Source organism: Hermetia illucens, chromosome 1 (genome assembly GCF_905115235.1).
Source record: "Hermetia illucens chromosome 1, iHerIll2.2.curated.20191125, whole genome shotgun sequence".
NCBI classification, from domain to species: domain Eukaryota; kingdom Metazoa; phylum Arthropoda; class Insecta; order Diptera; family Stratiomyidae; genus Hermetia; species Hermetia illucens.
This window is the reverse complement of record NC_051849.1, coordinates 72,093,785-72,115,856: the sequence shown is the minus strand read 5'-3', so window position 1 is coordinate 72,115,856 and position 22,072 is coordinate 72,093,785. Positions and strand designations below refer to the sequence as shown.

General features: G+C 44.0%; 1 protein-coding gene across 2 annotated transcripts in view; it reads right to left on the bottom strand.

Moving 5' to 3' along the window:
- The window catches only part of LOC119661153 (mucin-5AC-like), a 265,154-nt gene extending 250,512 nt beyond the window's left edge, over positions 1-14,642 (bottom strand). For both annotated transcript variants that reach the window (XM_038070365.1, XM_038070366.1), the window contains exon 1: positions 14,245-14,642. The gene's annotated coding sequence lies outside the window, so the exon portion shown is untranslated. The remainder of the gene's footprint in view (positions 1-14,244) is intronic.
- Positions 14,643-22,072: the final 7,430 nt, after the last annotated feature.

Here is a 22,072-nt window from a genome sequence, read left to right as displayed (position 1 = left end):
TTAGTTTCTCTGAAACGTTTGGCAGTTCGAGCGGTATGGCAGTTCGAGCGGGTCACGTCCCCCATCGCTCGCAATGATCAATAGAGCTTTTAATCGCTTCGTTCCTAGATCCATTTCCATGATTCCGCAATCAGCCAGCAGCATATAAGGCATTTTTGGTCGCGGCACAATCACATTCATGGTATATGCCCTCTGATCAGCCGATTCAGCGCCTCGCTTGTTGCGCACATTCAGAGGACAACCCTTAACCCTACTGCTGATCGCAAAGTGGTCAATCTGATTGCTCATATGATGTCAATCCGTCGAAGCCTAACTGACCTTGTGGTAGGCTCTGTATTCGAACAATGTGCCGTTAATGGCCTGGAGAAAACCACAAATTTCCCACCGTTTTCATTACGGTTTCCAAGTCCCTGTGTCCCCGTCACATATTCGAGCAAGATGTTGCCAGAACTTACTTTGGCATTCAAATCATCCATCATGATCACAATTTCAACTTTCTGAAAGTTTTCCTGGCCTGCGTGTAACTCCCAGAATTCTATCTCAAATCAATGATGAGATTGCATCTCGGCTGTGTGCTGATATGTCGCTTGTGCAACTACAATCACTTGTGTATTGTGGTGCAGTTGAGGCTATCAGATTGGATGGTCAGAAGATTCGCTTTTATGTTATGGTTTGAGTGACCAAAGAGATCCACCATGGAAAATTCGTCTCGAACGTCGGCGGGGCTCACTAAGGTAGGACATTGCTAGGCAGATTCAGATCAGCACTGGCAATGCCAGAAGACGGGTGAGAAATAAAGTGCAGAGGGTTTACCGGAACTATGCCATCCCCAGTGAGAAATTCTGGACACACTAAAACAGAAACTTTCTGTCATATGCAGTTAGGACGGTATGTCGAAAGTCATTCCAGATGTATCCAGAATGCAATATACGCGAGGAACCAGCGGAGCTTTTTCAGATCTTTCAACGAATCCCAAGAGAGCGTCCAGACAGTACAGTTTTCGGTGACGGAAGCGAAAGAGTATTTTTTTGTGGGTTCAGTACGTCGTCGGACTACCAACTAAACACCCCCCCTTGGTCGTCAGAGAGCTAACCTGGAACCGTTTACCATATTACTTCGGGCTAGTCCCCAAACTCTCCCACCTTGCGAGGCCTTCAAATCAGGGAATTCCTTACACCAACGGGAGGGGAGAGGAGGAAGAGAACTGTCAGTTCAAGAAACTCCCTGCCATTCGGCTCCTCTACCGGTCGAGCTCTACATTCTTAGCAGGGAGATGGGCCCGAACGTAATGGGCAACACGGCTCCACCTGTCAGCACTCCTCAGTAACTGTTCGACAATGTTGTCTGGGGAGAGGAAAGAGTATTGGAGTGGACTTTGGGAGTTACCCGCTCAGCATGCTGAGTTGATCACCGCCGAAGGCACTCGCCATGCCAATATGCCTGGCATGAATTTTGCGGATGCTACCGAAGAGGAAGTTCGACAGGCCATAAACAGCTCGAAGAACTGGAGGGGCTCAGGTCTGGATCGGGCACAGAATTTCTGGTATAAGAAATTTACCAGCGTACACAGTCGGTTGACACACAGGCCATGGTGCAGGACCCCGCAGACACAAGATCGATTATTTGCTTACCAACCCTCTACAAATTCATAAAGTCCATTATTAGTGGAAGGGTCAATGCGCACCTCGAGACCAACAACATTCTGTCCGAGGAGGAGAAGGGCTGTCGCATCTCATTATCGACTCGGTAGCTGTAGGACAAGCAACTAGAGGCTAAAGAAATCTCTTTAGTTGCTATATCGATTATGCCAAGTCTTTCGATAGCGTTGCGCACACCTGACTAATCGACATCCTACATGTGCATTGCATTGATCCGAAACTAATAAAGTTTTTGGCGACAGCCTGGAAGGGTGGCACACCACCTTATCAGTGCGTACATTTGGGGGTGCTAATACTCCATTCACGGAGGGGCATCTCCCGGGGGATTCGTTGGTTTTCGTATTTCATGGCTTCTGAATGATGCTAGAGGGCATGGTTTTGCAATAAAGTATGGCCTAAGTGCTAATTGCGAACTAACACACTTGACGTACTTAGATGACATTAAGCTGTATGCTGGTACTGACGACCATCTTAGAAGTCTGTCGCGAATAATAGACATATTCAGCCCTGATATTCGGATGGAGTTTCGGTTAGACAAGTGTCGAATCCAAGCCATCCGCAAAGGTCATCGCGGGCAGCATGCCGGACTTAGCATTGGTGACCTTCTCATCGAAGCTATAACCCAGAGAGAGTTTTACAAGTACCTAGGAATTCTGTAAGTTAGCCCATGCTCGAGTTGGTGTCCTGAAGAATGCGAATTCCTGCGACATGTAAAGCTGGTGCTGAAATCGCATCGCTCGGGGAAGAATAAAATTAGCGTGTTGAATGTATTCGCTATCCCTTCACTGGCTTACGCATTCGGAATATTGCCGTGAACGAGGACCGATCTGGAACTAAGGAGTACGGCACCCGTGTTGAAACGCAACACCACGCCGAGGCCCGAAGGTCTCTTCTCGCTTGAGCATCACCAACTACCCCCATGAAGCTCCCACTAAGGGGTCAACCGCAAACAACCAAGCTGTACTCACATACAACGGGAGTTTACCCGAAGTATGACAGTCCAGGAGCTATCTCGGTTCCCATGGTACCAGTATACCCCTGGTGAGGTTTCGTGACCAATTTGCCACTTCAGATGAGCCCCCGTGCAGACTCGGGTCTGATCGCATTAATTAGGCCTTTGGAGCATTCGCTTACTGCATCAGGGCCGGCAAGCCAAAGTGAGTACAGGGTCTCCCGGTGCCACCACTAAGAAGGTTCTCCTCGGCCACTTGGTTTGGGGTTGACCGAGAGGGTTGCCGCCCCGTCTTCCTCACCGCCACCTCTGAGGACCGATCACGGGGCCATGTCCGGTTTTCCGATATGTGGCGCAAGCAGTACTTGATAGTTCTGCTTACAGCATGTATTCTGACCGACAAGTTCTGACTGATCGCCATACTGCACCTAACAAGCTTGACGTACTGTTAGTTGACAGGACGGGTCTCTCCGAGTATATAACTGATGTTGCTATCCCCCATAGTAGCAACATTGAACGGAAATATGTGGAGAAGAAGGTGAACTATGAGCCATTGGTTCGGGAAATCAAAGAAATTAGGCGTCTCGAGCGGGTGGTGGAGTTCCCATAATATTGTCAGCTACAGGTATTGTACCTAAATCCCTCATGGCTTCCCTTGATGTCCTGGGAATTTCGCACAGTTTGGTTCAAACCATGCAGAAGTACACCATTCTGCATACGTGCTCGATGTTGCGGGGAGTTCTCGACCGATTCTCCCATTAACCTACCACACGCCACTAAAACCAGCGTAAGTTTTTAATTAGGTAGGATCATGGGAGCCTAAATGCTTGGCAGTGCTAGTGTTAGTTAAAATACGGCATCTGCCGTGATGATAACTTGGAAATAATAATCGCTGTCGCAACAGTCCACTTGGATTAGGGCCTTGAAGTGTGTTAAAGCAGTTCATTCAAGACCGTAATGGTACACTACAGGATTATAGTACCCTATAGGAGGCAATATGGTCAGTATTGCGCTCGCTGAGTCGACTGGTATCCATCATCAAATCACGATACAAGTGAGATTTGAACCGCGACCTTCCGTACGACAGCCTTGTGCTCTAACCACTTAGCTATCCGAGCTTTTTATTATTCTTATTTATGTTATCTGACGAAAGCTTGTCGCCCGTTCATCGATCTGCTGGTTGCGGTGGATCAGCGATGAGGTCAAGTGCCATCTCTGGGGTCACTTTGTAATAGGGTAGTATTGGATGCAGGGTCTGCTCAGTATTTTATTACCACGGTGGGCATTCTTTTGCAGGCGTTGCTGGAATTATTATATTATGTTATCTTATAATGTTAATTTCACTGAAGCCATTTGTAATCCCTTTTATAGGTTTTTTGTAGGTTTTTTTCATGGGTTATGGGCGTAGGCGAATTTAAGAACGGCATAGTAGACTATGCCTTCGTGGAGAGGTTATTCTTGGCAGTGCTGCTTAGCCACTGGGCATTAAGGACACTCTTGCGGGGACAATCCTTACCTAACGTTCCTTTAGATAGCGATATATGACTCGCCATAGTACTTTGCAATAAATCCCTTCTGCTTTTCGTGTAATTGAATGAAGTTCCCAGGAAGTGTAAATATTCGGCACATTGCCTTATTTGATACCTCTCTGGCTTTCTTTATCGTAGAAGAGAAGAGATTAGGAATTAAGGCTTAGAATACCTGAGAATTCCGCAAAACGGCATTATATGTTAAGAGGGTTGACTGTTGTCCGCGTATTTTGGGAGTCGAGGGTACAGACAAGCTGAAGCGCTGTAAGTAACGAAACATTTCCCAACATAGCATAAACCTTACTTTCTCCTTGAATAAAATTAGCATATGAGACAATCTTCCATACTTACGTAGGGGCCATAGATGAACATGAAACTCTTCTTGTATCTTGTAATCTACCCAGAATTGTAAACAATTATGTGCCCTACTGATGGGAAACTATCACGAGCAATTTTTAACTTCTTAGTAGGAAACCTTCTTGCTGTAATTTGTGCTAATTATGTTTTACCTATTATGTCTTTTCAGCGTAGTTCCACTTGGAAGACTGAGTGCTCCATTTAAAGAAGCAAAGGTGCTAAGTACCCATGTACATAAGATTTGCAAAATGCGGACTTGTAAGAGAATTGTTTTAACGCAACGTACTCACTATCCACTCAGTACGTGATGCCAAGTATCAAGACAAATATCTTGCGGCTTCCATGTGTGTCTTACCATCTTTTATGTTAGTTTATTGAAAGTGAAACTTTTTGGTTTGATGAAGGAAGTCTATTGTTTCGCACGGAATAATGACTAGACTGGTTACAAGCCGTGTAATTTGAATCCGACGGCGGCTTTTGAACTAATATCAACTTGTTCCGTGAGAAAGAGTAAATGCGAGTTTAATGGTTATAACGCCGATTTCAATTGTATCTGAAAAACTACATTTTATTCAATTTCTTTTCTGGCTACGTACTAAGGTGCATGTTTTCAATTAAAGCGATCGCTATTGATTTATAACAACCATTTCATTTGCCACAAGAGAACTGTGGGTTTTGTTACGGAAATTGTTTTATTTCGTAGTGTCTGACAGGGAAAAGCCTGGAAATGTACTTTTTGTGGAGAGTGTTAAACATGGATAAAACCAGGTTCAATGATTTCATCGGTTCCGACCTTATGGAGTGTGGTTGGAAAACTTCCATTGAAGTTCATTGAATTGATTAATTTTGGGTTTCAAAAGCAAGTGTAAAAGTTGAGGCAACCTTTTTTGATCTTTCTTCTAAAAACTGAAACTGAAAGTTCCGCCGCTAAACTTTTCGCTTGCTTTTAGATGATTTCTATTGCCTAGGAGTGTGAGATAAGAGATATGCGTCAACGTGGACATATGGATGGATGTACACACTTCTCACTGTATGTACAGTATATCATTAAGATGACTTTGCACTATTCTAATTAGTTTTCCAACCCACCCGAGATAGAGACAGATTGCCCTCATCATGTCCCGGATACGGCCTTTCTTGAAATCTACTTTGCACACCATATTCCATAATCAATATGCATCTTCCATATTCCCTGTAAAAATACATTATTAACCTAATTACGCAAACATATCACACACATGCAATCGAGACATTTAACCTTAGAAGGTCTTTGATGGCGCTGCTCCCAAAACACACATTTGCTGAAGATTAGAACAGAATGCAAATATGTGCGCTATAGACATTGAAATGATAATGCTTATCATGTGGGCTATTCGAAATGAGCTCGGCAAATGTTTAATTTTGTTAAATGTTTAATTAAGCCAGCTCAAGCCTTATCTTGGTCAGCTACAACGTGATTATGACGGCATTACATACTGTAACACGAGACAACGACAAGGAAAATAAGATTTGACCAATGTTTTGATGGTAAATATGTTTTAGGGGGAGTATGTGATTAGCTTGTGGGTTACGAAGAAAAGCACAGATATGAGTATGTACGTGCACATGAATGATAGCAGCGGTGCATTTAAGGTCCTATTGTCTAATAAAATCATAAGCAGATTGTTCAGGGAAGTATTTGCGACCCCTGAAGTGAAGACTATACCATGACGGATTTTAATTAAAAAAATTTAAAATTAATTTTGTATAAAATTAATTAATTAAATAAATTATTTATAAGACCAAGGGGAACAGTAAACAAATCGGGAAACCAGAAGCTGGACGCTTCAAATATGAAAGGTTTCGTGTAGTCCCATTAGTACGTAGCATATTATGTGAAAATATCCACTTTCAAGTCTTGAATTTGCAAAGAAGCGGCAACTTTGACCTATCATAACTTTGTTAGTAATAGTGCGATTTCCACTAAACTTGGTAGAATCGTGCTCTGTTTTATAGGCTACATCGTACATCGTTCTAGGATAAGCTTAAGGGGCGTTTTCCAATCACTTACTAAAAATTATAGCAATATTCCGTTATTAACTTTATTTGAACAGTTATCCCTATGTAAGAAATTTGAGGGCCTAGGTAACATAAAGTGGTAGCCTCTTGATTTTTTTTCAATTTGTTCAGTTGGGCGATTTCTGAGAATGGGCCCGTTATAGAGGTATCACGTTGCTGAGCACCATTTATAAAATATTCTCCACTATCTTGCTAGCTCGGATAGCCCCATACGCCCAGAACATCATTGGCCCATACCAATGAGCCTTCACTCCAGGCAAATCAGCAACAGATCAGATTTTCTCTCTGCGGCAAGCGATGGAAAACTGTCGGAATATGGCCAACAGTTGCACCATCTTTTCATCGATTTTAAAGCCGCCTATGATACCACAGCCAGGGTAAAACGGTACACGGCCATGAGACAATTCGGTATCCCGACCAAATTGATAAGACTCACTAGGCTGACCAACGTGCGAGGCCAGATAAAAGCAGCAGGATCACTCTCAAGACCATTCGACATCAACAACGGTCTACGACAAGGGGATGCCCTATCATGCGTCCTCTTTAACCTGGCCCTCGAGAAAGTGATTCGTGATACTGAGGTAAATGCGAGGGGTACGATCCTCTTCAAGTACACCCAACTACTGACCTATGCTGACGATATCGACATCATGGAAAGAACCACCCGAGACGTACAAACTGCCTTCATTCAGATCGAGCAGGCAGCGTGAGATCTTGAGCTACACATCAATGAAGACAAGACAAAATATATGGTGGCAACGTCAGCACCGAAGACGAATCAACCAACAACATCAAACCGCACTGGTGAAACACGAAGAAGAATAAGGATAGGAGAATACAACTTTAAGACCGTTGATAATTTTCCCTATCTAGGGTCGAAAATCACAAGCGATAACGGCGACGATGATGAAATCCGCGCACGGTTGTTGTTAGCCAACAGAGCCCATTTCAGCTGGCAAAAATTGTTCCGCTCGAAACGTATCGCCTTAGGGTCAAAGCTCTTACTGTACAAGACTATGATCTTGCCAGTCCTCATGTATTCCTTGGAGACTTCTTAACAAGAAGAATTGCGAACTCTTGGCCGCTCTCGAGAGAAGAATCCTCCGAAGAATTTTTGGGCCCCTACATGACGATTCCGAGCCTTCATAACGACGAATTCTATGAGCGGTACCATGACCGGATATGGATAAAACCCGGGTCAATAGGTTACGGTGGGTGGGTCACTTAATCCGTATGGATGAGGATGATACCACCCGGAAAGTCCATAAGGGCAATATCTGGTAGAAAAAGAGGACGAGGCAGACCCTACCTAAGATGGAGCGATGGCGTAGGTCAGGGCGCCAAACAGCTTTCAGGGATATCAAATTGGTGGACCTCGGCACAAAACCGGGATGTTTGGAGTTCCTTATTAAGGCAGGCCTAGACGGGATACCGGTTGTTGCGCTGTCGGTGATGATGATGATGATGGGTCCGTTGGAGAAACGATGACTTTCAACCCGCCGCACTCCCCATCTTTCCAACAAATGTCGAAACGAAGACTGCCTTCGGATGGTACTAATCGAGACTTTTGGTACCCCACACGACTATATTTTATGAAAAAAAATTGGCACAACCCGTTTACATGTATGGGGACCGTTAACTTCGATGTAGAATTATGTAACTCGCTGTATGCGTGAGGGTTCACCGTTTCCACCAAATTTGACACCAACTGCCTCCGAAAAAATGCGCGTGAAAGACAGAGAGACAGTAAACCGATTTGAATAAGGTTTTGTTTTACATAAAACCTTACGAATCAATCAGGCATTGATTTACCAGATTATCAATTAGAAAGTATATCCAATTGCTCTCCTTCTATTTACATATTTCTAATAGCAGACGGTTTGTTTTCGATTCCTTCTTCCCCAACTTCGTATATAATTTTTACACTGCCTTTTAGATAGTAAATGTATTAAATATACAGTATCTGTTCATAAAATTTTGAACGATGGCCTTTTCTGAGAAAAGGTGTGTGTGTGTGTGTGTTGGGGGGGGGAGAAGCTACAGCTTCTGAGCACTCAGGCCGTGTTGGCCCATTGTACTCGCCTCCCCCGTCTAACGGAATATTCCGGATTCGTTAACGTATCGCAGGATGTGATGCTACCCGTCGCAATTGGAGGACATCGGCACCAAAGATCTGATGCCTGATGCGTCCATAGGCGGGGCATTTACATAGGAAATGCTCCGTGGATTCCGCTTCTTCATTACAGGAGGGACACGTATCATCTTCGGTAATTCCTATTCTGAACATATGCCCAGCTAGTGAATTATGGCCTGCCACAATACACCTGCAAGTCCTCCTGCTTTTCGACGTGATAAACTTTGCGGTACGTATGTTGGGTTCTGGCAGGAAAAGTTTGGTGTGTCGAGCAACATTTAAGCTCTGCCACCTGTCGTTATGGGAAACTTGTTCCCAGTTTTTGAAAACAGATTTAGCCAATGCTACTGATACCCCAATTGCTGGCTCCGGTCCCGGCATAGAGGAGATTAACCCCTCTTTCGCTAAAATGTCCGAGATTTCATTTCCCTCTACGCCACAGTGACCAGGTACCCAGAGTATCGAGGTGTATAAGACTTCGTCCTGCTGACTTATTGGTAAAACTTTCGCGCCTGGTGCAATTGTTCCCTGTACTTCTCGAGTTCACAGGCTTGTTGCTTCTCCCAGGCTTCCTTTTCCGTCTGTAAAGTCGCTTCGCTGGCTCCGGTCCCAGCATAGGGGAGATTGAGCCCTCTTTCGCTAAAGCATCCGAGATTTCATTTCCCTCTACGCCACAGTGAGCACGTACCCAAAGTAGTTCCACCGTATTGAATCTAAAGATAGAGTTCAAACGATTTCTGCATTCCTGAACGATTTTCGAGGTGATCAAAGGACTGCTCAATGCCCTCAGTGCAGCTTGACCGTCACTGCAGATTGCGATGCGCCTGCCTATCAACCACTCGTCAATCACCCAGTTTGCCACCCTTAGGATCCCATAAACTTCGGCTTGAAAAACCGTTGCATATTGTCCCAAAGGAAAAGCCCACTTCTCGTTTTGAGAGAAAAGGTACTATGTCATGGGTTTTTAAATGAGAGGAAAAATCGAAATATTTTTACATCTTCATTTCCACTACCTAGGGTCTCATTCTGTCGAAAGTCGTATTTTTAGCTGGTCGATTTTTCAATATTATTGTTCTTTTTGTTTTTTTTTTCTGGAAAATCGGAAAATTTATCTTAGAATAGTTCTTTGCGAGGTTTGTAGGCAGCAGCAGATGGAGAAAATAATTATTATTTGCAAGAAAGGAGATATGTCTTACACCGATATCCTTCACAAATTCAAAGTCGATCCGGAATTGACAGACCTGGGCTGCAGTATGGGTCTCATAAAGCTCAGGAAAAAAGCGGATCTGATGCTGGAGCTAAACAATTCTACAGTGGATAGTTTTCGTGGTCAGCTGGAAAAGGTGTAACCGTAACCAAGTGAGACTTAGACGAGGCCACATCACAAAATCTGTACTGTGTTAAGGGAATAATTCAACCTTAGCGGAATAAAAGAAAGTGCTATCAAAAGTATCGAGAAGGCGTATGGAGGTACGCAGACCGCTATTATTAGCTTGCCGGTTGAATCAGGGATTAAACTGATTACCGCGGGCAAGGAAATAATAGGAAGCTTCCGGTGCCGACTTAAGGGGCAAGTATCTCTCTAGAGATGCTTCAGATGTAAAGGTGCAGGAAGTTTGCAGATGAGGGTCATTTTATCAAAAACTGCACTGGAAAAAGGGAGTGGACGAACGCAACATTGCAGGTGGTGCCAAGTGTCCGGTATATAGAGGGGAGCTAAATCGTAAGGCTAAATCAGGTTGATACAAATCAAGCGAGGCAGCTTGAGACTTGCGATCGCCAACTATTCAAGAGTCGAATGTGGAGGTGACGGTAATCTGTGAACCTCATCAAAATTACGATAGTGGTATGTAGGTGAAAGACTCATCTGGAAATGCGACGATATGGGCATGCGGACGGCAAGCCATTCAAGAAACAATGGCATTCAGGAGAGTCGGATTTGTAAGAGCATAACTCGCCGGCGTCCATATCTATATCAGAACAATGTGAGGAGGTGCCGGACCGTGAAGACCACAGCCTTAAAATCATTACCTGGGATTTGAAAATGTGGGCCTTTGAATAGAGAAGTCGAGTGTCGAATACCAGGGCCCAAATCTTTGCGGAGGAGGACATTGTACTCTACCCAACGTTGGATTCGTGCCCATCTTCCGAGGCAGAGGGCTAGGCTCGATGGTTGATCTGACTTGCCTCAGTACCTCGTTGACGAGTTGGATGGTCTAGCGGGTGAGTGAACACTATATCCACAGTGACCACCAGGCCATCTTACTCGACATCAGAAGCGCAGGAGACGATAGTCGACTGAGCAACAGACGTGGAAAAGCTAGGATATCTACGTGTTCAACTGGAGCTTTCGAGGAACAGATATTTGAAGGGTGTCACGACCCGAAGAGAATGGCGTTGGAAAAACTGAGCCAGTTATGTCAGCGAGTAATTGAGGTATGCGTCTATATATTGCCGCGACGGAAATTCCACCACAGTAGGAAATCAAGCTACTGGGGAGTTAAAAAATTGCAATGTTGAGAGCATGTGAGGACGCCAAGGAAAAGGGGAAGCCAGAACATAGGCGGTCGAAGAAAGAATACAACGGTGTTCGGAACAGCCCTAAGAAAGCTATACAGGAAAGTAAGCGTAATTTCGACAAGTGGTTGTGCCTTGAGACAATTACGAACCTGTGGGGCTTTACGTATAAGGTTGTAATGAACAAGATCCCTGGGCAGAAATCACCCCAGGTGACATGCCCGCAATTTTTTTTCAAAATAGTTGCAACCCTCTTCTTGCAACAGGAAGAAAGTGGACCTCCGACCACGAATGATCTTTACAATCATCTGAAGAATGTTATCATTCACACAACCACAAACATGCTAGGCCGCAGTCGCAAAAAAAGCCAAAACGGCTGATTAGAGGATGAATGTAACCTAGCACTGGAACAGAAGAATGTCGCATAACGAGTAATGTTACATTCTCAAAGAAAGTGCGCACACACGGAGGCTTATCACGAACTACGTCGAGCGGAGAAGCGACTTCCCAGGCGGAAAAAGGAAGCCTGCGAAGATCAACATGTCTGTGAATTCGATGCTCATCCTGCCGAGACAAAGAGGGAAATCTGACTTCCGACAGAATTGACATATTGGAGCGATGGGTTGAGTACTTTGATGAGCTACTGAACAACCAGAACATCGGCGTGTTGGCGGTCCCGCCAACTGAACCTGATGGACAAATACTGTCACCACCAAGTATAAAGGAACCATTCCATGCTATTCATCAGCTTCAAAATCATAAGTCGCCAGGAGCCGAATGAATTACAGATGAATTGGTTAAACATAGAGGCGATCAATTACACTGAACGGTTCATTGACTTAAGTTCTAGGTATGGGACAGCGAATCAATGCCCGACGACTGGCAACGAGGCATTATCTGCCGCATACATAAAAAGGGAAAACTTTAGAGAATATTGATAATTTCTCCTATCTAGGATCGAAAACCACAAGCGATAACAGCTACGACGATGAAATCCGTGCAGGGTTTCATTTCATTGCATTTCAACATACAAAAACCGTTCCGCTCGAAACCTCTCACTATAGGGTCAAAGCTCTTACTGGACAAGATAATGATCTTGCTAGTCCTCATGAATTCCTCGGAGATTTGGGTTCTTAGCAAGAAGAATTGCGAACTCTTGGCCGCGTTCGAGAGAAGAATCCTCCTTGTTGGCCCTCTACATGAGAATAGACGTTTCCATGGCCTACACAATGACGAAATCTTTGATCGATACCATGAGCATCTGGTTGTGGATAAAATCCGGCTCAACAGGTTGCAGTGGGCAGGTCACTTAACTCGTGTGGACGAGGCAGACCCTGCCTGAGATGGAGGGATGGCGTAAGTCAGGTCACCAGACAGCTTTTAGGGATATCGAATTGGTGGACCTCGGCGCAAAACCGGGATGTGTGGAGTTCCTTATTAAGGCACGCTTAGACTGGATACCGGTTGTTGTGCCGTTGATGGTGATGATGATAACTCTTCAAGTTGATCCTGGCTAGTTTCTGGCCCATTCGCAGTTCTAGAATATTTTAAGGAAGAAACTGGAGGAATTATTACGGACGATGTGGCTTTTGTTAAGAAATTATGCAGGAAATCTGCCACTACTCTCTATGAGAACCGCCACCTCTTGTTTCTAACATTGTTGCAAAGAAGTCCCGAATGACAAATTTAAATTATTTTGGAGACATACTTAGAATGTGTGAAGCCTTATTTTCTTAGACACCTATTAATTTGTCCGCCTAATGATGTGACATTTTTCCGTGTTAGTAAGAGCCCATTCGTATTTTTTTAATAAGTATGACTACCTGAACTACACATATTCTCTCCAAATGCGTGTACGTTGCAACCTAATGCAAAGCAGCATAATAACTTAGGCTTCGCAAGAAGTACCATTTCCAAAATGAGCAGAAACCGTTTCCCTTTACAAAATTTCACTCAAACATATTTTTTAATTGCACTTGATATTTTGATTTTTTTTGTATTTTGTAAGGATTACGATTCAAGTGATGTGAATGGAAGTCTTTGGAATAGATTTCGCCTTAATCGAAAGCAATGCATATACATAGTACATACATATCAACATAATAACTGACCTCAACCTCAGAAAAAAATCAGCGAGGGTTTGCCGTGTATATGTAACTCAAAAAACTCAAAATGGTCTCTACCCTCTCAGTTTAAACTGACCATCCTTTAGGAGACATTTTACAAAAAGGCCCTCTTAAAACTATGTTTATAAATGTAATCCTGCATTTCGCTTCAGTGGAATATCTTCCTCGTGATTTATTATATCTCTATTCTTCTGTCCTCTCCAACATCCACCCTGAAATCGTTAGGTTCCGTATAGGAAATCCAATAAAGATATACAAAAGTCCTATTCTATTGTGTTGAAACTGCTTCCTTTCGCATCGTGTCCCCAACTCTTAGTTACTTTGTGGATTGGAAAAAGGTAATACTATTCGGGAGGGATCATAAAATTCTCCTAATGTTGTCCATTAGTTACGAATCTATTCGAGTTGAGTTCACGAACAAACAAAACGTTCGCTAAACATACTTCCATTAATATACTCTACGTTACCCTGTTCGTCAATAACCAACTGGAGGATATCCAAGCAGACAAGAGTAAATATCTTATCCCCTGTCTGGTTCAAGTTCCGGATTGACAACAAAACCATCGTCGACGACCAGGACATGATATGAAATTAGAGGAATTACAAGGGATGATAACAAAGCCAAATCTATTTTGGCTCGTTCCCGTCCCTCTGTCCCTTTATCTGAAGTATCTAGTAGAAAAAATTAACTTAAATAATATATCCTTGCGAAATTGAAAGGAAAATTCCAAGCAGGACGAAATCAATTTCCGATGTTTCGAGTAAATAAACTCAACGTTCGAGCCCCTCGTTGGCTTGGGAAAATAAATAGGGCATGTCATTCACTCGAGGCCGAATGACAAGCCCTTGATTATCCGTTTTGAGTGGTACTTCTATGCAAATAATAATCCTTGGCATAAGCCGTGACACGTACTTAATCAATTTTTTCTATGTAGCGAGAAAATCACCACTGCACCGCCTTTCCACTCTCTCCACTTAATATCACGGTATCACCACCACTTCTTCTGCTATTCCGTTATATGACATCATTAACGCCGCAGTTCTATCCGTAAATGTCGAAAACGCACCACACTGGAATTAGGACGACGTGAGATTCTCGAAAAAGAGTCCTTGAAGAACAATAATGTTTACACTGAAAGCACTTCTTAAAGTGTCCTTTGGGGGTTTTATGCACTCAAGAACTTTGCGCGAGGACGAACGTCACACAGTTGCCTTTTGTATCTTAAGTTGAAGGCCATTCGCGAACGCGTGACTTACAGATACGTGCTTCAACGAATTGATTCGAGTCACGAAACGCAAGCCTTTTCGCGTGCTGCGCTCGACCGCAACTGATTGCTCAAGTGTCCTTTTTATATCTTGTTCGATACGAAGACTTGTTCTTGTCACTATAGATACTGACAGTAGGAATGATAGGAGAAAAATTCCCTTGGGGATGCCAGTACATTTTTGTAGAAAAGGTGAGTATGCGCAAAACAACCCCCTCAAACAGAAATGTTCAGAAAAGTTGGACTCCGCTTCTAGTGCTAGTACTTTAATTTTTAAGATAAATTTTTAAGTTCATCGAGAGCATTAGGCGACGTGCCTTTCAGTTCGCAATAATACCCGCTGGGAGGAAAGGCCAAGAAAATAATCGCAAACTAACTTCCCTCAAATAGAAGTATCGCATAAGAACAAAACTTTTTATTGTAAATTATTACTTGAGAATCCTGACGTAGACAGGTATCTTTAGTAATAAAGCCCGCCTCTCTTTCTCGATGATGAGAAGTGCAGTCCTTTTCACACGTTAGTGAAATGAGTCTCGGATTGAAACTGGATTGAATTACCATATGGCTTGACTACAACGAAGATAATGAAGAGCAAAGCCGACTTGTCTGTAACTCTTAAATTGGAGATCAAATTGTTCTACACTAAAATGGCCAAATCGAATGAATCCTGGATTTCTTCTCTAGTAGCAGGTAGTAGGCTGAAGAAATACAAGAATCTTAGAGATATTTCGATACAATGCACATACATGCTATGAAAAAAATAATTTGGGGCATGTTGGCCTCAAGCCCAGAAAAAGTAGGAGGATGTAAGGATATGCCAGTATCACCATCATTATCAACGGCGCAATAACCGGTATCCCGTATAGGTCTGCCTTAATAAGAAACTCCTGTTGGTGTAATTGGTCGCCTCTATATTTAAACAGTCCGCTATAATTCCGTCGGCTCCTGGTGACTTATGGTTTTTAAACCGATAAATTGCACGGACTGTTTCTTCCAAGCTTGGTGGTGGTAGCATTTGTGTATCGTCAGTTGGCGGGACCTCCAACTCGCCGAAGTTCTGGCTACTCAGCAGCTCATCAAAGTACTTAACTCATCCCTCCAATATACCCACTCTGTCGGAAATCAAATTGACTCGGTACGATGAGCATCGAGGTGTATAAGACTTCGTCCTGCTGACTTATTGGTAAAAGTTTCGCGCCTGGTGCGATTGTTCCCTGTACTTCTCGAGTTCACAGGCTTGTTGCTTCTCCCAGGCTTCCTTTTCCGTCTGTAAAGTCGCTTCGCTGGCTCCGGTCCCAGCATAGGGGAGATTGACCCCTCTTTCGCTAAAGCATCCGAGATTTCATTTCCCTCTACGCCACAGTGACCAGGTACCCAAAGTAGTTCCACCGTATTGAATCTAAAGATAGAGTTCAAACGATTTCTGCATTCCTGAACGATTTTCGAGGTGATCACAGGACTACTCAATGCCCTCAATGCAGCTTGGCTATCACTTCAGATTGCGATGCGACTGCCCTTCAACCGCTCGTCAATCATCCAGTTTGCCGCCCTTAGGATCGCATAAACTTCGGTTTGAGAAACCATTGCATATTGTCCCAAAGGAAAAGCCCACTTCTCGTTTTTATTCGAGAGGTAGACTCCGGCTCCAGAACCCTCTTCGGTTTTTGAGCCATCGGTGTAGAAGACTTCCGTATATCCCGCCACGCATTCCTCTGGCTTTTTCCAGTCCTCTCTATGCTTCAGGGTAACTTCATGTCTTCTACCAAACAGATGTATGGGGACACAAGAATCAGAAGGCATTGTAAGAACTGGATTCAGTCCTCCCAGTGGCTCTTCCAATGGTCTGTGCCCCCCACATCCGTTGTTTCCCCATAGATCTGATCGAATTAGTCTATGCGCTGCTCTCATTGCAGTGCTTTGAATAAATATATCCAGGGGCTGCAAATTGAGTAGTGCATTCAGAGCTGCGCCGGATGTCGTGCTCATGGCACCAGTGATACCCAGACACACAGTTCTTTGCAGTGCGGCTAATTTACGGTGAAAACATTTTTGTCTCACCTTAACCCACTACACTACGGATGCATATACGAACATCGGCCTAATGATGGCAACATATATCCACATTACCACATTACCATGTCGATGCAAAGGTCCGTCTGCACAGCCCATAAGCTGTGAGAGCTCCTTTCATCTTTACCTCTACATGTTTGTTCCAAAAAAGTTTTTTATCTAGAGTGACTCCCAGATATTTCACTTCTTTCGAGAGTTGAAGGATAGTACCCCTCATATCAGGGAGGCAAAGTCGATCCAGTTTTCTCCTTTTTGTGAATAAAACCATTGTGGTTTTATTTGGATTAACTGACAGACCATGTCTGAAGCACCAACTGTCTATCAAATCAACGGCATGTTGTATATTCCTACAGACCGTTCCAAGATTCCGATCAACAGCAAGCACAACCATGTTATCAGCATAAGCTTGAGCATGTATTAGCAAATTTTACAGTTCGCATAGTAGTGAGTCGATCAGCATACTCCACAGAAGCGTTGAAAGCACACCTCCTTGGGGGCAGCCCTTCGCTGCTTCTGCGGTCAGGTAGCGATCGACACCCACCTTAGTGCACAGCAATCTCTGCGTTAGCATAGCATGAATCCACTTAATTAAAGCGTCATCAACACCATGCGCTCTGGCGGCATCACAAAGTTTTTGAAAAGGCACACAATCAAAAGCCCCTTCAATGTCCACGAACACCCCCATCGTAAACTCACTATTCCACTATTCAAAGTTGCATCCTCTACCTTTGTGAGCAAAGAATGAAGAGCAGACTCACAGGACTTTCCACGCTGGTAAACATGTTGGTTTTCACTAAGTAGCTGTGACCTAAGTGCATTTCCACGGATGTGACGCTCCACCAGTCTCTCCAAACCTTTCAGCAAGAATGAAGCCAAGCTTATCTGTCTGAAGTTCTGTGGATTAGAATAGTCATCTTTCCGAGGTTTCGGTATGAAGACTACCTTAACCTTTTGCCAAGAAGAAGGCGCATAGCCCAGAGCAAGACATCTTCGAAAAATATTTCTTAGAAGTCGCTCTAAATGTTCCATACCCTCCTGTAGCATTGCCGGATTGATAACATCCATGACAGGTGCTTTGAAATGTTCAAAGGACAGTATGGCAGCTCTCACCTTTTCATGGATAACAACCGCTTTTGTAGTGTTCCAGTTCCCCTTGCAACACTTGCGTGTTGAAGGGCTTGCAAGAACCGTCCACTCTCCCCCTACCACTTCTCTCACCTGTTCACCCGGGTGGTGTACTTCCAGGAGGGTCCGTACTGAATCCAGTCTGGAGCTCGTGAAAGTACGGTCGGGTTCCAACTTGGCCGACTCATCCCTTTTAAGGACTCTGTACAGCCTTGACGTCTCTTTTTCGCCTTTCAGTTCCTCACAGTACGCTCTGTAGGAGTCTCGTTTCGAACCCTTAACGGACCGCTTATATTCACGCTGTGGGTTCCTTAAATTTAACCAGTCTTCGTTCTTGTTACTTTTGCAAGCACGGTTTAGAAGTCGCCTGGTTGATTTCCTGAGTTTTTGCAGTTCTCGGCTCCACCAAGGAACCGTTTTGCCGCTTTGGCCTCGGGAAATAGGTCAAGCATCTTCATAGCACTCTAAAAGTGTGCAGTTTAAAGTTTCCAATTCAGCTTCCAGCACCAAAGGAGTCCTTAGTCGCCTAGGGACTGTACTTTATTGCCAAGAAGTTCATTGAACTTTGCTCAGTCCGTTTTCCTAGGGTTCCCTCTTTGTACTGCAGACTGTTCGCCCGCAATAGTCAGATTGAATTCTATATATCGGTGATCTGACAGTGAGACCTCGTCTAGCACTCGCCAGTGTGTAATCAACTCTAACAATTTATGGTACAGATTGTTAGGTCAATTACTTCGCTTCTTCTCGGTCCCACGAACGTAGGGGCGCACCCTACGTTTGCAGTCATAAGACCAGCTGAAGTGATGAAATCAAATGCACTATCCTCCGCGCGCAGTTCCACTGTGGGAGAGCGCACCGAAGATGCTGCAATTTGCTCTATATTGTGTGAGTCGAAGACCATCATTGTTCTTCGCTCTCAAAATGGAGATGATGCCGTACAGTTTCCTGATATGAGTGAATTTCAGTCTATATAGCAGAAAGTGGAGCGCCATATGGTAACTTCCCCTGGCACATTAAGACTCTTTTGGTCCAGTTCGAATACCAAGTTGAAACCCTCCACGTTTGTTGATTTGTCCTTCCTGGCATTCATGAACTTTACCCTCCAGTTTCCAAAGTCCATGCCCGGGTTCTGTTCACCTAGCATGCGGATGATGTCGTCTGCACAATAGTGAACTTGGGCCGACCACCGGAACTCAAAGTTAGGATTACCTGCCGCAGCCACGTTAAGGCAGCCTCGTCAGTGCACTCCAAATGGAGAAGCCCATCACGAAAACCTTGATTGTTAAATCGTGGCTTCGTTCCAGGCTCCAGCATTTTTCTCCACATGCATTCCCGGAGGATGGTAAATTGTCCCTCTGGCATTTTGCCATCCTTGGAGGAAACTCCCACGGCAGCAGTCAGAACAGAGGCTTCCCGCCTTCGTGTTCGTATTTCTGTGAGAGGGACCAGCTTCATTGAGATCTCTCTCGCTGATTTGATCACCTCGCGGTATACCGGTCCTAATCCCCGCGAGACGCGTGGATGTAAGCCCAGGTGCGGAGCACAATAAAGCGTTGGCCACAGCAGATGTGTTGGTCTTATGCTGCTTCCGCGCGTTACCGCTGACAGAAGAGTCTGGTGCGTCCAGTGTGGATCTTACCGGGGTTTCCAGTTTATCCCCACCTTCCGCCGGAGATTCCGCTTCCTTGCATCTGATTTCTCTGGACGTTACCGCGCGTAGTGGTACAGCCACATCCATGCCCTCATTCCCAAGGTGCTTCAACTTCCTTCGCAGTGCTCCTTTCTGCCGTCGGCTTGGGACCCTTCCAGGTTCACGATGTCCGGACCGCTTGGGTCCATTTTCACATACTGGCGGTAAACCAGTAGCTTCCCGTTCTTCCGCTCTTCCCGGTAAGGATGAAGGAGAAGTTTCTGACAGGCAGGATTCAGCCTGTAGTCCCCCCTCCTTAGTGGCCGAAGTTCCCTTCTGCCGGGCCTTCCTCTTCCCTTTGCGAGTATATTTGACCTGTATTACCCCGGACGAACCGGCCGTAGTCGGATTTTCAGTTTCTCCCAAGTTCAGACTTTCCGTACTTTCCTTTCTGGCTAAATTCGCCGTAGGCACTAAATGCAAGCTTTCCACTGGGTCGGAAAGCATGCTTTCTACAGATTTATCTATAGGCGAGTATGAATGTGGTGAGGCCTCCAAAATCCGCGCCTCGGCCGCGACATGATTGCTCATGGTCGCGGGTGGATTCGAAGTCTGTGACTTCTTACCACTTGGAGAGTTTATATCCTTCGTTTCCATATTCATATTTTGGACCCTTAGTGTAGTAGTAAACTACTACAGGCTCCCCCACCACGACAAGGTGGTTTCCAAAGGGGGAGAACATACAGGTATGACTGTATTGCTTTAACTTGCCGGTTGTGAAGGAACATGTCCTCTACTTTATGACCAAGTATCCTAAGAAACCTTTTTGACCAAAAATTCATTTGCTTGAATTCACCACTGTGCCCTATTGTTTCAACTTTTGGAAAGGGGTGCTTAAGTAGTTGCTGTACTTACGGTGTACGCGAAGAAACAACTAATATGTCATCGATGTAAGCGTAACAGAAGTCCAAGCCTCGTTGACGAGCCAGCGTCATGAACGGGAATGTCAAACCGTTTTGGAAACGCTCAAGGACTATTTGATGAATACATTAATCCAAGTTGGTTGATTTTCAGGCTTCAAGACTGGCTGCCTGTCAAAATAGTTTGCGCACAGCAGTCTTATCCATTTATGTCGTTCATTTTGCGTTTATTAATGATTCGCTGGAAAAACTTAATTCTATGAGGATTTTTTACTTTATGTATTAATTGCGCCCAGTTCAAATGTACTTCTGACTTGGTTGCCTCGGGCTGAAATGAAAGTTACGTGAAAGGTAATTTAGATACGGATAAGGAAATTACTTCATTTAAGTAAAAAATCCGTGATGGTCATATCTAAACCAAATTCCTTTACCACGTTCAAATACATTGTCCACGGCACTTATTTTTGCATTGCACCCTGAGAAGCGCGGTGCTATCTTTTTCAGCCTAAATATCGCAAAAACCATTTCCCCGAATCCTCAAACAGTTTCTCGGTGTCCTTGTCATTTGATATCATATCGATAGCGTTGCAAGCTATTTTTTGTTGTTCCCAAAGAGATACTACTCCCACTGATGCCTTTGTTCTGCGGTTTGATATCGACAATTGTTAAATACACCCTCACGGATATCCCTTCGCCGTCAACTTCCTTTCGCTTGCCGCCGGTTATCGGTACATAATATATCCTGCGATAAGAATACCAACGATATTTTAGCTTAATGTTCGTTTTGGGATTTTTATTAGAGTCACGATAGACGTCGATCCCCGGTCGCACGGACAACTCCATGATCCAAGCAAAGTTTTCCACCCAATTCACGTCAATGCTGCTCCTTTTCTTCAGATGAAAATCTTTATTGGACGACTAAACTGGAAAATTTACGAAGGGGTTGATCCGAGCTTGTGAACCGGCCCCGTTTGAATGTGACAGAAAGTTTTTCTGCGAAGGCATTCGTGCATAAAATATTAGATGTTGGTAATAGAGGTTGGCATGGAGCTCATTTAAAAAGCAGTTTTCTTATGCGAACGACCTCTTTTTGTGTGTGCGTGTGTGCTGAACTGAACCTCATGCATTTACAAATGAGCTACCAACAACGGCGAGGTGCATAAATTTTGAATTATCTGAGGGTGAAAATATTATATCCGCATTAAATGTGATCCTGAAGCAAGAAATGTTTATTTGTATTGGAGATATGATTTGATTTAATTCTGAAGAAATTATTCGCAAGGGATTTGGGTAGATTTTAGCAGGAAATGAATGAACAGGATTTGAAATGGTTGGTTTATGTTTTCATTGATTTGAAGACTGTTTTAATTTCAATGGGATTATTTCAATTTGCAGGCTTTATTTCCAAATAAAATTCTATCTGAGTAACCGAGGATGAGCTCCAGCCAAAATTAGGTTGACCTATCACAGAATTCGTCCATAAAATTATTCGAAGGGCTCCTTTATTCCTTCAGATATTCTTACTTCCCCACTTCTATGATAATAATGCCTCCTCCATTATTGTAAGCTTCAACACCTTCGGTTTTATCTCAGCTATTCCTAGGGTAGCCTTGACAATCACCCGAGAGATGAAAACTCACCAAACTACCTTAATATCCACTTAGTATGCTGTCTGCATTCTAGTTGGTCTGTATCCCGATAGTTTCACTATCGACACACGAGAAATCCTAT